This window comes from Epinephelus lanceolatus, chromosome 3 (genome assembly GCF_041903045.1).
Source record: "Epinephelus lanceolatus isolate andai-2023 chromosome 3, ASM4190304v1, whole genome shotgun sequence".
Classification (NCBI taxonomy): Eukaryota; Metazoa; Chordata; class Actinopteri; order Perciformes; family Serranidae; genus Epinephelus; species Epinephelus lanceolatus.
In genome coordinates this window covers 5111843-5129161 of record NC_135736.1, presented here as the reverse complement: position 1 = coordinate 5129161, position 17319 = coordinate 5111843, and the positions used below count along the sequence as shown (strand labels likewise).

General features: G+C 39.7%; 1 long non-coding RNA gene across 1 annotated transcript in view; it reads right to left on the bottom strand.

Moving 5' to 3' along the window:
• Positions 1 to 4708: 4708 nt before the first annotated feature.
• Positions 4709 to 17319, bottom strand: part of LOC144459463 (uncharacterized) — a 60130-nt gene continuing 47519 nt past the window's right edge. The window contains exons 4-6 of the long non-coding RNA XR_013488442.1: positions 14729 to 14907; positions 14470 to 14515; positions 4709 to 5098 (exon numbers count right to left, since the gene is read on the bottom strand). This is a non-coding gene — a long non-coding RNA (uncharacterized LOC144459463). The remainder of the gene's footprint in view (positions 5099 to 14469; positions 14516 to 14728; positions 14908 to 17319) is intronic.

Genomic DNA, 17319 nt, shown 5'->3' with positions numbered 1-17319 from the left:
TGGGTGACACCAAATATCTGTACTAACAGAACAATAGTTTGCAGGTAATCAATGTAATTCATGGTTTTGCTACCACAGTTTACTTCTGTTGTGTATCGTGCAGTGCCCTCTATTGATAACACATCCTTGATTACAATGGTTCTGCTCAAAACTTGTGGAAACGGAGGCTGGTTCACTAGATATCACCAAGTTTCCAGGAATAATGAATTGGACCAGTTCAAGAACCAGAGCTAATTTGGTGGATAAAGGGTACAAGTGAACCAGCTCTTCTCTGCACATACAGTATAACTACACAGTGAAACATTGCTGTCATGATGCTCATTGTACTTGAGGTAGTTCTACCACCAGGGCCTTTTGCAACTCTCTGTTTAAAAGACAGCCTGTGTCTGAAAACCAACATCCCTCCAGTGCCTCTGTCCATCACCTTGCAGAAATGCATCACATCTCAATCTCTGTCTGCTGCGGTAGTCCACTAGCCATCGGATCACCTCCACCCTGGCCTTGCTGCTTATATTGAAAGCGCGAGGAAGACATGAAAGAGACAATCAAAGACGAGGCATCACAGCTGTCACTGATGCCTGCAGAATGCAAAGTGTTATCAGAAATACAGCTGAACCTGATCCTCTGGTGCTCTGTCCTTCCCACAGGCAAAGTTATCCTTTCAACTCACTATGGCTTTCAATAACACACAAACAACAAAATAACACTGGCATTGTCAACTTCAGAGATGGCTGGGTGTTTGAATATTCAGACAACAGGAGAATACTGCTAATGGTGTGATATCTAAAATCTACTCCAAGTACAGCTGCTAAGGGGAAGAGAAAAACCGAAACTGATATATGATGTATATTTTTACTTTAATGATCACATACAGGCCTGCATTTCAGTGCATCCTTGGTAATTTCACCTTACAGCAGCATCCAAGTCAGAAGTTACACTTCTTTATGACAAGTGAGTGAGCTAAAGTTGTTCACAGTGCAGTCAGCCTATAGCCTCTTTGAATCACTGAACACAGTGCTACTATTGTCACAATAAAGGGGATGTGTGAGGATGTGCAGGGAGAATACCCAGAAGCCTCAAATACCCCACTGTCGGTGCAGATGAAAGGGCCCACCAAGCCAAATCACTTTATCAGCCCAAACAGCCTCTCTTATTGTGGGCTGCCTCTCAGACGGTGGGTGCTGAGATGTCACACCACTAATTGAGAGTCACAACAAGGACCCTTGTTTGGTCTGTTTCACCGCTTGTGTACAGCTACTGTAATCACCACAATAATTTGGCTCCCTGAAACATCAAATGGCATTGTGGAAGCTGCAGGAATTTGCATTGCACCCTTTGATCTGGGAAATTTAAACAAAGCGAGCTCTCACTCTGCGAGGGGTGTGAAGGTTACAACGTCCTGCCCTCCCTTGTCTGCCTGTCATTCCTGCCTCTGTCTGAACCACATTTATAGTTGTTATTATTTTGGCTACAAAAGCAACAGACCGATACAAATTATGTATTAAAGACAAATATAACCCGACGTTGACCAAGATGCTTGTTTATCTATTACACACAAATGGAGACAGACCTTATTTTGGCGACATACCAGCTACAGTCTAAAAGTCTTGATGATGGTGGTTAACATTACATTTCCCGTTTGAAGAATTACAGGAGGGACTGCAAACATGTTGGCGTTGTGGCTGCCCTTCCCTCATCCGCATCAGCCAATATTGGCTTTAAAATGAACGGAATCAGCCAACATGCGTTTTCTTATTTTGCACAATGAATGAATATTACATATATTAGTATATATAAGTATTGTATTTTATGTCTCAATTTGCTGGTGTGGTGGGCCATCACAACAAGAGTATGCATGCATAATATGATGTTAATTCCACCATAAAAGAGACCTGATGATCACTAAAATTAGGTGGGGAAAAACATGGATATATTGATATCAGTATCAGTTATCAGTCAAATTAGTTGTTACATATTGGCTTACCGGATAACGTCAAAAAATCCAGTGTCTTGCATCCCTAGTTACAATGTCTTGCATGTTGACCATTTTGCATGTCAGCATGCTAACTACTCAGCACTAAATGCAAAGTGCAGCTGGAACTGGTAACAACTGGTAGGTACGTATTTAATCACAAATGGTTGTGTTGTGAAATGTAAAAAAGCAACCTGATGGTGACACTAAAATGCCAGATCACCAAAGTTATTAAAACTTATCTTGAAGGGATTTTTTTTTTGTTTGTTTGTTTATGTTGGTAACTATATGTTGATTGTATGTATGTGTATGCTGACCCCTAGCTCCAAGTCAAATTTCTCTAAGGAGACCAATAAATGAACTGAACTGAACTGATTTAAATGTTTGTACCACATTTAATGAATCAATGCAATGATTGTTTAGACATTCCAATAAAACTCACAAATGATCATGATGGCGCTAGAGGAAAAATCAGGTATCACCAACGTTAGTACAATTTATCCTCTGGGAACCATGAATGTCTGTGATCTCTGCCAACACCAACACCAATGCCTAAAGAAGCTGGATACTATATAACATTGTGTTTTCTGTTTTATTTCTGGCTGTAGAAACGATGTACATTACTGTACACTGTATGCTGGTGCTAAATGGCCTTCTGTCCATTTGCACACTTTAAAATTGGTTGTTTTTTATCAATAAATCTCTACTTGGGCTGGTTCCTTCTCATCTATGTATGTATGTATGTGTAAAAGCCAAAACCAGTATGGCCTACACTGTCACAATATTCTACAGATGTTAGTCCCCAAGGTTCAAACAGAAGTAGGCAAAAAAAAAGCTTTAAATATGCTGCCCCTTCCTCTTGGAATAACTTATAGAGGGACCTGAAGTTGTCTGAGCTGGTCACTATGGGGGAATTCCTAAGTCAGTTTTTAAGGACTGAGAAAAGAGCATCTGAAAATTGTATGTGTTTATGTATTTAACTGCCTTTGTGTGTTGCATTTTAACTACATGTTGTGCTAGCTCATTTGAGATGTGTCACAGTTGTATTCATCTTGCTGCTGTCTTGACCAGCTCGCTCTTGAAATAGACATTTGAAATCTCTTTTACCTGGTTATGTAAAGGACAAATATAAATGTTTGCACCCTGAAATATTTCACAGGTTAAGTGAAAACTTTGACCTGGTGGTGGCACTAGGAGAAAAGTCAGGAGATCAGGTGCATCTATTGTTGATGTTATGGGATGCCATGTCAATTTATGCGTGTTACACACATTGTGTCTTTTCAAAATACACTTCCATTTTCACAGGAAATGTACAGTTTCTGCTCATTAGATGCATGCAGTCTTTTTCAAAATAAACTTAAACTACTGACATGCAAGCAAAACACTTCATATTTACATTTTTTTCCTTGTACAACTAGTGGATGTGGGTAGGTTTAGACAACAAAAGTGCATGGCTGGGTTTAGGCAACAAAAGTACATGGTTAGATTTAGGAAAAAACATCATGATTTGGCTCAACGCTCATGTGAACACTGGGCCTTTGGGTGAAAGTCCAGTGTTTTTTGGACCCATCCACCTACCCTTCCCCCACCCTATAGTGCCTTTCCAGCTCTGTAAGTTGCATTGTTTTCCAGCAGTGTTTCAAACTGACACCTTCTGGGGGCATTATAAACTGACGTTGCCCAGTGGCATATCATACAGCCATGGAAGGATGGCTTTTCTAGTCAGTGCCTGATGTGGAAATCATTGACCAAGTGGCAATATTTGATGACTTCAGGATAAGAACAGGTTGGGGCAAATGTTCATGGCAATCCATTGAATAGTTGCTGAGATATTTTAGTCTGGACCAAATTTGTGGAATGACTAGTCTTGCTCACCAGACCTTTCTCAAGAAAAGAAAGGTCTGGCTGCGCCGACTCTCACATTAAGATTGGAGAAAAAAAGCCCCGGCGGCTTGTATTTCTTTCAACCAATCACAATCGTTCTGGGCGGTGCCACAGCAACGGTGTGCTTGCAAAAATATTGCCGGGGGGAAACAGGTTTTGGTGTAACACGCCCACAAAAATATCGCCTACAGGATGCGAACCATGGCAGAAAAATGGCTACAAGACCAAACACCGCAAAAGTTAGTAAAGGACATGTTGAAAAACTGCTACACACATCTGGCGGTGGTAGGGCGGGACTTCAGTGGGTGGCTCGTTCCGCCCAATGAGAGGCTGATCTATGCAGCGAACTTCCGCCCACTCAGACTATGGAATGACTGACAGTTCAGCATATTAACATCCCTAGAAAGCTATTGATTTACGAATAAACTATTGACTGAGATACAATGAAAATAATCCAGCATGTTTGAGTAGTATTTTATCACCATGGTTACCTTCTTTTTTATGGCATGATATGTTTTCAACCTCAATTTTGAGCACAATTCTTAATTACACTGTGAAACAACAATGAAACTGGGCTACAGTAATCACACAGAGACAGATAAAACACATGTTGCCTCATCTACATTCCTTATCTGTTTCCCAACCAGCTAAACCCATCAAGGAGGAACACTTGACACTGATTTCACATCATTGTCTGTGAGCGACCTCATCCCTTCCTCTTCTCCCTCTGTGGTCCCCTCAGTGAGGTCTGTGAGCTCACTCAGCCATGCGTACTGACGTCTAATCAACAGCAATTAACCCTGGCCTTGTTCACAGGCTGCCGAGCTCGGAGATAATGAAGACACCACTGTGTTTTTATTTTATTTTTTTTTTCACACTGCTGCTTTTGTCACCCGGATGTTTCCCTCATGGCTGACTGACAATGGAATGTGATCGGCCAACTCAGGAAAAGTGTCCCCTCGATATTGCTGTGTCTGCTGGGTCAGAGCGAGCAATGCTGTGATGTAGGAAATAAGATACTGCGGGAGGCTGTTTTGAATTTCAGAGTGGATTTTGTGCGGCGTAAGATGTTATATAGACATAGGAGGATAGGAGCCACTGCTGCTGGTGTGTGACAGACCTTGTTTAGGGTGTTCTAATTCCATTTCTCATTCCTTGTTGCTGAGATAATGGAGTTTCTGGCCAATCCTTCTGCTGCATCTTTGGTCTCACTCCAATCTCACTGCAAGACTGTAGGCCAACCTAGAAAACAAATAAGCACAGGACACATCCACACAGTGTTATGGTCTTTTCTTTGAGACAAAGGTATTTTGCATAACAGAAATAGCGAGCAGATTTCAGATGGAGTTTTGGAAACCACCTTGTAATCTTGAGCAGAAGGACGATTCAAGTGTCAGTCAATCTCCCCTGTGAAAAGCAGTCAGGCTAGTTGGAGCCTTGGATGCAAAAATAGCACGGGAGATAGAGGCCACCCCTGCTCTTCCCCCACAACTGACCTTTGAAGAAAAATGTCTACATCAAATACTGTGAATTATCTATTCAAATGCCTGGAAACAATCTTTAGACAATGACACATCAATCAAATGCTCCCTGAACCGGGGATGGTTGTTTATATAAACGCTGTCCATCTGGGGGAGAGATCTCAGCAACGTTACATCTCTTTTTCTGTGGGGAGATGGCAGAAAAAAGAAAGAAGGAAGTTCATAGAAAAACTTAAAATTCTGCTTTTTTTCTCTCCTCTCCTTTTTTTTTTTCAAATCCCAGCGTGAATGTGTCGGCGAGCTCGTGGTATGCACCAAGATGAAAAGTAGAGGCCATCCCTTTGAAATCCTCCTCAAGTCAAAATTACCATTTCATTTCAACTCCAGCCAGGAAACGGAGAGCGGGGCCACTGCTAACTGCTTTGGGCATATCGTTATTTATTGTGTGTAAACTTTGGAGGAACATTGTTGCCTGGGAAAATGTGCTGTGTGGGTGGTGGAAGTGAGCAGTTGGAGCAACCACAAAGGGAGAGATCAGGCCTATTTTCTCTGTAGGAGGAACACATAAAAGTGAAAATAATGCCCATTATTACAGAAAAACAACATCAGACTTTTTTGCTCATAATTTTCTAACAGCCAAGAAGTTACCACTGAAGCTAAACAACCAAACAGTTGACCCTTTTTAGGTCACAGCATTATCATTTTTTCTCTGCTCTTTTAATTAGTAAGCTCTCCATGTTAAGTGGGCCATTATCTGTGTTGGAGCTAACTGCTTTTTCCATAATGGTTACATTAAGTATGTCATGTTGTTTTATTTGGTTGGCTTTATTTACCTCTCCATAGCAGGGGGTGAGCATTACCTGAACGACATACAGTGGACCTACCCTCAGAAATCTATGCTTTTCAAACAGTGATACTTTGTCTTTTAAAAGGAAAATTACAATCAAATGATTTTCAAATCCATGATTTTTCACTTTGAGCCAGATAAAGGATCATGGCATCTTTTCAAATCTTCACTACTGCCTTATACTGTGACCGTCACTGGTAGCTTATTGTTTTTTGCATTTACTTCATGAACTAAAGTGTATGTGTTGCAGTTATACAGCCTATGATCAGATTACATAAAATGGTTATATCCTACTTTGGCTAATAGTTTGAGAATGTAGGTGCTGACTTTTCCAGTCGCCACTCTGTCAGCTCTGCTAAATTTTGTGCTAAATTTGTGCTAAATTTAGGCTCTTATGTCTATTCTACAGGGATGCACAATATTGGATTTTTTGCAGATATCCGATATGCCGATATATAGCAACTCATTTGACCGATAACCAATACTAATGTTGATATATCAATTTTTTTTCTACACCTAATTTTGGTGATCAGCAAGGCTCTTCTGTAGATGAATTACCATTATTATGCATGTATACTCTTATCGTGATGGCCCCCTAGCAGATGGAGACGTGAAATAAAATGCTTTTCAATGTATGTAATATTCATTCATTGTGCAAAATAAGAAAAAAACATGTTGGCCGATTCTAATAGTTCATTTTAAAGCCAATATTGGCCAGTACCAATGACGTAGCGATATTATCGTGCATCCCTACTATTTTGCAAGTGTTGCTGGTGCTTTTTGAGGTTTGCTTTGGATAGTGGTGGCATGTGGCTGAGAGTCACTTTTTGGGATGTGGAAATCAAATCACCAGTCTGTAAACTCTCCTGCTAATTCTGCTAGCTAACTAGTTTGACGTTGTGAAATGTAAACAGTTAACATCGAAGAAAAGATGGAGAAGAATGAAAACCAGTTAAATTTGTATAGGTGTTATAATAAACTGCACAACCCCCATGCTGCATCAGTTTCCAAGAGATATCAGGAACTGTAACATTTTGTCATGTTCACTAAAATGGATTCTGATGGTCACAAGTTTTAATAATGAGATAAAAAGTCTAAAAATAAATATTGTAAAAACTTTTCCTCTTTTCTTATATCTTTTCTTTGCACATATTAGGGAACCTGCTCTTCCAAGATCACTCATTGGCTTGACTGAGGCTGCTCACGCTTGACCACACTAAAAGGGAACAGCCAAACTATGAGGTTGTACACAACAGTGCTTTGAGCTAAATGCTGAAACGTACTAAAATATTCATAATGACAATGCTAAAATGGTATGTTCACCACATTCACCAGTTTAATTCAGTGTATTAGCATGCTATCATTTATCACTTTACACGATGTATAGCTGAGGTTGATGGGAATGAAGGTACATGTTTAAAGTTACACATGTATTGGAAATTAAATGAAGTGAAATGTAATAAATGGGCTGTCTTGTTACAGGAAGCAACTGTTTGCATCACAAACCTGAGAGCAAATCCTTAAAGTGCAACAGGAATCCAGACCAACACACATGTAAGAAATGGGCTGCAACAGCCAGGCTAATCACAAAGCTAGGACAGGTTCTGACCAATGAAAGAGCAGGGGATTGGTGTTTTAAGTGTAGAGACTACTGCATGCTCACAATAAAAAGAAAAATAAAAGCAGAGAATTGGATTATGCTGCTCAGATGATATCTTGGATGTTTTTCACACCTTCATTTGGTTCGGTTCACTTTCACACTACACTTTTTAAAGCGGACTAAACCACCTGGGTAACATCATGCAGTTACAACAGCTGCTCGTTTGGGGACAGTATTGCCCAAAACGACCACTGACCAGGAAGAAAAAAAAGCATGAGGAAGAAGAAAACCCAGCTCATCGATTGACCAGGCCCGAAAACAGAAATTCATTGTGGGTAGCCACAAGCAACTGCGATATACAGGTATAGTCCTCTGACCATATATCAATAAGCGCCTGCACCTCCTCACTACTCTGTGTCTGCCCGCAAGACATTTTCCAACTTTTTCTTTTTTACCTCTGCTTCTCCCAGTTCGTGCTGTTGGTCTTTTTTTTTTCTACCCAAAATGCACTGCGCTCTATGTCACTTCCTCTCTTTGGTTCACTTCCTCTCTTTGGTTCGCTGGATAGTCTGTTTGCATCTCCCACTGTAAGCGAAACCACAGCAGGGTTCACCTGCAAGTGAACTGAGACCCCCAGTGTTCAAGCGGACCAGGGTTTGCTCGTTTGGTCCACACCAGAGTTTGAATGAGCGTTCACACCACTCCAAACGAACCGAACTATCCATGAAAGCGGACCAGGGTTCGTAAAAAGGGGACAAAATAGTGCCAGTGTGAATGTGTCCTAAGTGTGACCTAAACTGTTTGGTTCAGTTAAAACAAACTCAGGTCCGTTTGTGCGGTTAGTACCATTAGTTTGGGCTGGCGTGAAAGCTGTCAGTCAAAACCCTGTTGCGGACCAAACTACCTAAGCGATACAGCTCAAGAAGGTGGGTCTCAGTCCGCTTCCAAACAGACTGTTGCACTTTGTTTGTGGTGTGAATGAAAATGAACCAGCCACAGGATTTAATGATAGCAGAAATGTAATTTCAGCATGATTTCAACAGCTAAACCAATAAAAAATCCATCTGCTGGTCATGAAATCTGTCTGCAATCTCATAATTGATTCTGATAAAGGCCACTTATATCCCATAACCTATTCATGCTAAAGTATGCATGTAACCATGGTAACAGATATGCACATCAGTGAGGGTATTTTCCCTGATTATAAAGCTGTTAAAACTTCCATCATTGGATCCGACTCCTTCTACTTTGTCTCTTCATTAAGTCCATTAAAAAGTGTGTGACAGTGATGCCACAGTATTAAGCCCTGAATCATTACTGTACAAGACGCCATCTTTCATCCTGTCTCTATGTAAGTCATTATTCATTACGTGATTGATTTGCATTCTAATAATAGCCTACTAATGATGCTTACAATCAGTTATTTTTCTATGAGCTCTTTGTGAAACCAAAGAACATACATATAAACACTTTGGAAGCATTAAAGTGCTGCTGCAGAAACGTTTGTCAGCCACCAGAACTGATTTCCATGCGTGGGCCCTGATGATGCAGGATGACAAACACCAAAACTGCCCGATCAATCTTGTCAGTCAGTAGAACTTCATGTTTACTCCTCTTGGTTCATTTGCAAAAAGTCAATGTGAACAGGAACCGAACCAAAACTAAAATGCAACAATGTGTGATTTTTTCCCTCTGGTGCAGACTGGATGAACTGAACTACAGGTGTGAAAGCAACCTAAATGTAATATGAAGATAATTAGCACTATCTCTGTCATCCCCTCAACTCTGCAGATAGTCTTAGCATATTTTAGTTGGTCATAGTTTTGATTTTCCAACCCTTATCTGGCAGCAGCAGGCAGCTGGTTTCAGTAATAATAAAGCGACTGAACGCTACCTGCCCAGCACCTATCAGCTGACAGACAAATCAGCAACTACCTGTATCCATGGTGCAGCATTTCGCAGCTCAGCAAGATATTTTTTAATTTGTTGACATAAGTTTATGGAGACCAAAATGGAGCTAACAAGAGATCTGTCATGTGGACAGAAGCACAGCTTCAGATGAATGCTAATACTTCTCTGTGGCTGTTGGTTGTGTAAATAGGTAGCTTGGTCTGCTGACCCCGAGTGGTGAAAAAAAATCAGTGATGCAGCTTTTACGTTTAAATGATTCAGTATCACTTAAATCATTTGTAATGACTATAAACAAATCTGGGCAGGTTACCAGAGCCAGAAAGTCACCATTACTGCTGTGGCATCTTAATGCAATAGCTGCACATTTTAGGCTGTCCTAAAAAGTGTATAATATCATTTTTTTTACATGACAACATTGAGAAGAGCTAGTGCAGTTCTCAGCTGCTCCAAGCTGCTTAGCTCATGTAGCTAATGTTGGCTAACATCACTGTCAACAGGCTGCAGTGTTCCCACAGATTAAATTAACTCAATCAGCCAAGGTTGTTGTGAAATATAACGTTAGCTGCTTCAACAAGAGTACCCTAATGACCGGTGAGTAAACATAACACCTACAATGTTTATTTAGTGTTTAGGCATAATGAGTAATTGTTGCCTAAACTGGCAACTCTCACCTGCAGGGGTCGTGGTTGCTGGTAGTGACTGCAGCAGCTGAAACCACAAGTTATTTTATTCAATACGTACCCATCTGCGTTAACTGTCTACACCAACCATTTATGTAAGTTATTATCAGCAACCAAAGACACGTTCGGCTGAAAGTAACCAGTTAAGATGGGCGGATAATGAAGCATTAGGCCCCCGGGCACAGACATCCAAAAGGCCCCACCACCTCTCCTACATAAGAGCAAGACACAGAGTTTTTGCTGGTTCCTCTTTTTGTGATGTTGTTGTGTTGTGTCTCTTTGTAGTAATTTGTACATTTGTGGTTGTTTTGTATGTCTCTGATGTTATTTTCTGTCTCTAAAGCCCAGTTCAGACCAAAGATTCACAACGAGACGAGTTGAAACATGCAACTACTTGCAATGCGCTGTTCTCCAAGGTTCTAAAAACCTGAGATGGTGTATCATCTCTATGCAATAACTCTCTGTTCTTCCATTCTGATTTCTGGCTTTTCACGTTTTTTTGTTGCTGAATAAGCACATACAGTGAGCAGCAGCAACCCACCGTCTGACACCGGCACACCATGAGGACGGAAACAGAGGTCTTGGCACGGACGGAGCACTTGCGCTAATGAGCGACTACGCTGTCTGCAGCCATTTTGACTTGACCGGCAAACCTCACTACAAGCCGATTGGCTGTTGAATCAGGTGATGAGCTTAACATCCTAAAACCAGCCACTGGCGATTTGACCAGCTGAGTTGCAGGTGACACCCTCAGTCGGCTTGAGTTGAGCTCAGACTGGCCAGTTCACATCGCTGTAGCTTTTCTCTGCAAGCTTTTCTAATACAGTTTTGTCTCTGAACTGGGCTTTAGAGATATGTGTTTGTGTCTTCTTGGGTTGTTTTGTTTCTGTTTGGTGTTGTTTTGTGTCTTTTCAAAGATCAATTTGTGTCTCTTTGATGTATATTTGTGTCTTTTTTGGTTAATTTGTGTCATTTTGTGTGTCTTTGTAGCTCCTTTGCATCCCTTTGCGGTCATTTTGAGTCTCTTCCTGGTTGATGCATGTTAACTTACATGACATTTTGCAGGTGAAATCCAGGGGGGGCCTGACACTTTGGGCCCCTGGGCCTTTGCCCAGTAGGCCCATTCAGTATTCAGGGTCATTAAACTGAAACACCAGCAGCTCTATGTTTAGTAAAAGTTTCTCTTTTTTCCCTTTTTTAAATTTCACTGTTATTTGGCAGATACAGTAGTCAGTCATTTCCACATTTTCCACAAGTTCTTTATCGACTAGCTGAGAAATCAAGAAAAAACATTTTGCTGCTGTTACTCACTGTGAGTGTGAAACAAAAAACACGGTCTGACAGCTAGCATTGTGCTGCTTTAGCATAGAGCAATAGGTTAATGTAAAAAAGAGAGATACTTGGATATTTGCAAAACATATATTAGCACTAAGCTGGCCTCATTCTGTTTTCAGGTTATCCAGAGATTAAACACACACATGCCCACAAATGACCACACAATACAGCATGTCAGTTAGCATTAAGACAAATATGATTCATACTATCAGTCCGACTGTTAATGTTGTGTTATTCTTCAGGGGCGTGATGGCTGTTATCATGTCTTAATAGAATTAAGACCACAAGGAGAGGGTGGGGACAGAGACCAGTTGATTCATGACCAGCAGGGAAGCAGCAGAACTTTGTTGACTGTGTTCTCATCAAACAAAAAAAGTACATCTAATCTTAAACATATGGCTCAAGCTGGGGATTCATGCATAACAGCATGCAGAGTGTGGAAAAGTACTGCTGTTGTCTTTTTTTTCTCCCCCCAAAATTTATGATTGCTCCTTTATGTCCTGGATGTTTTTGCTGGTTTCAGACATTTGGACACTATGAAAACCCCTTTTAGATTAAAGCTTGTGCCATGTCATTTAATTAACATACAGTATCTCACTTTTGGTCAGATATTTCACTGATGCCCTTTTCTGTAGGTTGGTCAAGATAGTTAAAGTGCTAAATACAGAGCTGTACTTTTTATGTAGCAAAACAAATGAAAAAAACAAACAGGAGATACAGGAGTTTGTTACAGAAAGCAAGCAAATGGAGACTGTTTGGTTGATTCCCTAACCCTTTGAACTCTTCAATAGAAATGGTCTGCCAGTGCCTACATTGTTATTTTTGCTTATTTTGATGACATTTCCCAGAGTATCTTCAAATGCTTCATATCCCTAAAATCTGTACAACCTAAGCTAAAAGGTTAAGTTGGTCAATAATAATAATAATAATAATTGATAAAATCATTGAAATAGTGTAGTTAAAAACAATAATACAAAAATTGGACATGTTTCAGATTTTGCAAAATAAAAGCAGAAACATTTTGATTCCAAATATTTTTTAAATGTTGAAACATAAACAAAATATTTCTCAACATTGCATAATTTATTTGAATTGTGTAGATTATATATGTTTTGAATTATGCTCATTTTAATGAGCAGAGTGCAAAGGATTTGTAATTGCTTCATCATTCATTCCACTCGTGCCACGATGGATTTTTGCATGGTTTTGCAGTTGATTGCAGGGATAAACCCTGAGAAATATGTTTGCACTGCCATAAGGTAAGGCAACATAAGGTACGGACTTGATGCTTGAGAAGACAGAAGCCTTAGCTTTCTGCTGCAAAAAGAGTAAATATTGTAGCTAATATTATTTTTTATTTTAGATTGGTATATATACAGGATTATGCAAACAGCAATCTCCCACAGTCATTATGAAGAAATGCTGGCAGATTACCATGTTTGCACAGCATGTAGGTTAGGGTATGTAAGGTCATAACATGATGAAGACAGAAGCCTTGGTTTTCTGCTGCAAAAAGAATGAATGCTCTAACAATCATAGTTGTTATTTCAGATCAATATATACAGGACTATGCAAACTACAACCTCTCACAGCCATTGTAGGGAAATACCCAGGGATAGTTCAAGGAAATTTCGGCATAATCCCAGCAAAACTTATGTTTGCACCGCAATAATGTAAAGTAATACAAGGTGCTGACTTGATGATTGGGAAGAACGAAGGCTTAGCTTTCTGCTACAAAATCAATGAATGTTCTAGCTATTATGGTTTTTTTTTTTAGATCAATATATCCAGGATTATGCTAACACCAACCTCCCGCCGCCATTGTGGGGAAATACCCAGGGAAATTTTGAGGGAATTTTGGCGTAACCCATCAGTCTTAGCTTTCTGCTGCAAAAAGAACAAATGCTCGAGCTATTATGGATTTTATTCGTTTATACCCCAGGAAATTTCAGGTAAATTTTGGGTAAATTTTGGTGTAATCTTCGCAAAATACTACATTTGCACTGGCTTAAGGTAAGATAACATATGGTAGTGACTTGATGATTGGGAGGACAGAAGCCTTAGCTTTCTGCTGCAAAAAGAGTGAATGATCTAGCTATTTCGGTTCTTATTTTAGATCTATTCAAACAGGATCATGCAAATAACAATCTCCTGCAGTCGTCTGCTGAATATCTGTGTGTAAAAGGTTAAAGACCTTGCAAGGCCTGGTATGTCTAAACATTATGGGGCCAGAGACTCACAAGGCTGGGTGCATACTGTGTGTTCTTAGGTCAATAGATGGCAACTTCCCAAACCACAATACAAATGAGACCTGTATTGGAAATTTATGGTACGTTTCTGACAGAGGGGATGATTTTTGACATGTAATGGGAGCAAAGAAGGTTCTCACAGTCTTTTTACATCACTTGTTACAATTGTTGTGAAGTAAATCAGAATTTGTCTGTAATGTTCTGAGTTTAATAACATCATCTTGGCTGTACTCAGAGAAATTTTGCAAACTTGTCAGCTGGAGGAGTTGAAATGCAAGCTGGGTGTTGTGTATATATTTGGACTACGAGGGCTTGTTCATTTGTTTTATCTAGTTTTTTTGTCCCCCACCTCAGTTTATTTGTACTGGCCTCAGCGACATTGGACTTGGCTGTAACACTTATATATTTAAACAAGGACTGTTGAGGGTAGAGGGAAGTGTTTGACTAAACTCTAGTCGGGTCTTCTCAAATAATTAAACATGGTTCTATCCATGGGGGCAAGATCTTTACCTCAGCTGGTTCTATTCCTGCTGCATAGGCCGCCACTTACTGCACTCTGGAACAGCAAAAAAGGAACACGTGAAGTCAGTGAAGAAGAGTTTGTGATAAGTGTAGAAACAGACAAAGACAGGGCAGTTGCAGGAAGTAAACAAACCAACCCAGAGGAACACAGGTGTACAAAAAAGACAGATGGAAACAAAAGGGAGTTAGTCGCACAAGACTAGATCATCTGACAGGAAGCACACGCTCTGATACTTTAGTCACTGACCTCTAGTATACAGGAGTGGGGGTGAAGGCGACAAGGGCCCCATCTGCATGGCTTGTCCCTCGCTATGTGGCCATGTGCAGCACCTGGCCCCAATCCAGCGCCCAACGCCCAACACCCCTTTGTGATGGCCAGAGTGGCTGGTTGGGGTCTGCCTTTGATCCCAGGCCAAGTATTCATCTCTAAAGGAAGAGGAAGAGCAAAAAAAAAAGAGAGAGAGAAAGATAGACAGAAAAAAGAAGGGGGGACAGAGAAAAAAAGTCAACCTCTGCTGCCAATTATTGGAAAAACATCAAGGTCTTTTCTGTCTGTGTAAAGAGAAAGAAGAGAAACGAGGGAAGGGGAGGTAGAAGAAGAGATAGCTGTTTGATGGCTTGGCTCAGTGTTAGTTTGGGGATTGTACCGAGGCAAGGCGAGCCAGAAGCTGACCTGCAGGAGGTGATTACAGGTGGAGAGAGGTATTTGTCTGGCTGCTAAGACTCTTTCGTTTTTTGGTGTTTTCTTTTCTTTTTTTTCTTGTATGCCCTTTTTTTAATCTTTGCCTCTTTCACTATCTCTCTCTGACTCCCTCTCTTCCTATTGTTATTGCCATCCTTATCGCCACCTTCCTTTCTGTTTCCAACGTGTGCTGTTAAACCAGTTCACAAGGACAAATAAAGGTCATTTCTTGGTCTCTCTCTCTCTCGCTCGCTCTCTCTCACTCCATATATATATATATATATATATATATATACATATATATATATATATACACAACATATGTGTGTGTGTGTGTGTGTGTGTGTGTGTGTGTGTGTCACCAAAGCAGGAAGCAACTGTGACTGACAGCCTGTATGCTGCAGAAGCATGTCAGACAAATGATGAGGATGTCATGACAACAAACAGAGGAGAGGATTAAAGTGTTGTCAGTAAGCAAGACACATTTTAAACCCCGTGAAGAGCAGAAATAATCACATAAATGATGCAGGTTACACTTCAACAGTACCTAATGTGGCCTAACAGGCTCAAGGATCTTTCTGTTTTTCTTCTTTTTTTTATTTAGGCAAGAGTTTGGCTCTATGTACATGATTTTTCTCAAAAAAAAGAAATAAAATCTGTTTCACATCACTAATCAAAGCACATTTGCTCAATTTAACCATACTCATTTTACTACTGGCTGTATAGAACCTAATAACTGGGTTAAATGTTTGGTATAGTTTCTGTTATGTGAGAGGAGAGAGTTACACTGGTCAAAGTTTTTTTTTTTTGTTGGTCATCACCTCCAGCCAACACAAAGTTATAAGTAGAGCAATAGCTTAAACTCTAGGAAGTATTTTGAGGAGAAGGTTGCCTACCACTGCTTAAAGGATCATTTTGGTTTAATGCAATTTCCGTCTTATTTAATCGTCTCTGTATATGTGTGTTAAACACTTTTAATCACTTTTACCTTATAGGATAATTTCTAGTTTATTACAAGTTGGGTTTTATTTTTGAAGTTTGGGCTCTCATTTCTATAACAAATGTTAATATTGTTCTCACCAAGGTAATTGCTGAGATGTGGGAACAGGGTGTTATCACAATGTAGCGATGCAGCAAAAAATTTGATCCGTCTGCAAACAAACCAACCATTTAGATAGCCGGATTATCAAAGATTATCCAAACTACAGCCAGCCAATAACACTGCAGGGTGTGAGGGCGGGACTCTTTAAAACATGTAGCAACTAGGTGCCAGTCCATAAGCACGCATCCAAGATGGCCATAAACCGTAACCAACAAATCCTACTCATTCTGCCCATAAACCAATTAATATTTGTTTTTGAACATAAACACATAATATAGAGAAAAACATTTGATAATGATTGCATAGATTTAGTTATGGAAGAATTTGTATCACTGTGCAATGGGGGCACTGTTTGGATGACTGCAAACAAATTATTTATTTCTGCACTGCATTTTCTTGTTATCAGCTGTCATGCCCCAAGATCAATATATCCATCATAAGCTTGTATTGGCCAGTAATTAGTAGGGATGCATGATAATATCGGCATCAGTATCGGCTGATATTGGCTTTAAAATGAACTAACATGGCTAACATGTTTTTTATTATTTTGCACAATGAATGAATATTACATACATTGATAAGTATTGTATTTCATGTCTCCATCTGCTGGTGGGCCATCATGATAAGAACATGCATTCATAATATGATGTTAATTCCACTACAGAAGAGACTTGATGATTACTTAAAATTAGGTTGGGGAAAAAGTGGATACATCAATATTGGTATCATTATTGGCCAAATAAGATGTTATATCTTGGCAGGTTTTTTTTAAAAATATTTGCCTAAATATTTTCCTAAAAAAAAAAAGATGCTACAGATGGCTATAACTGGGACATATTAGCTGTAAAACACAATGGGACCATAAGATAAAGCATCACCTAGTCCAGAATCAAAGTAGATAAATATATTGAGGAAAAGAAACATTACATTTTTAAACATGTTTTTCTAATGTTTGGTTCCAGGCCCTTTAAAAAGAAATAAAGGTAAAACAATGTACTGAATGTGTGAATATGACTGAAAAACAAATCAACACAAAACTTGATAGAGAAAAATT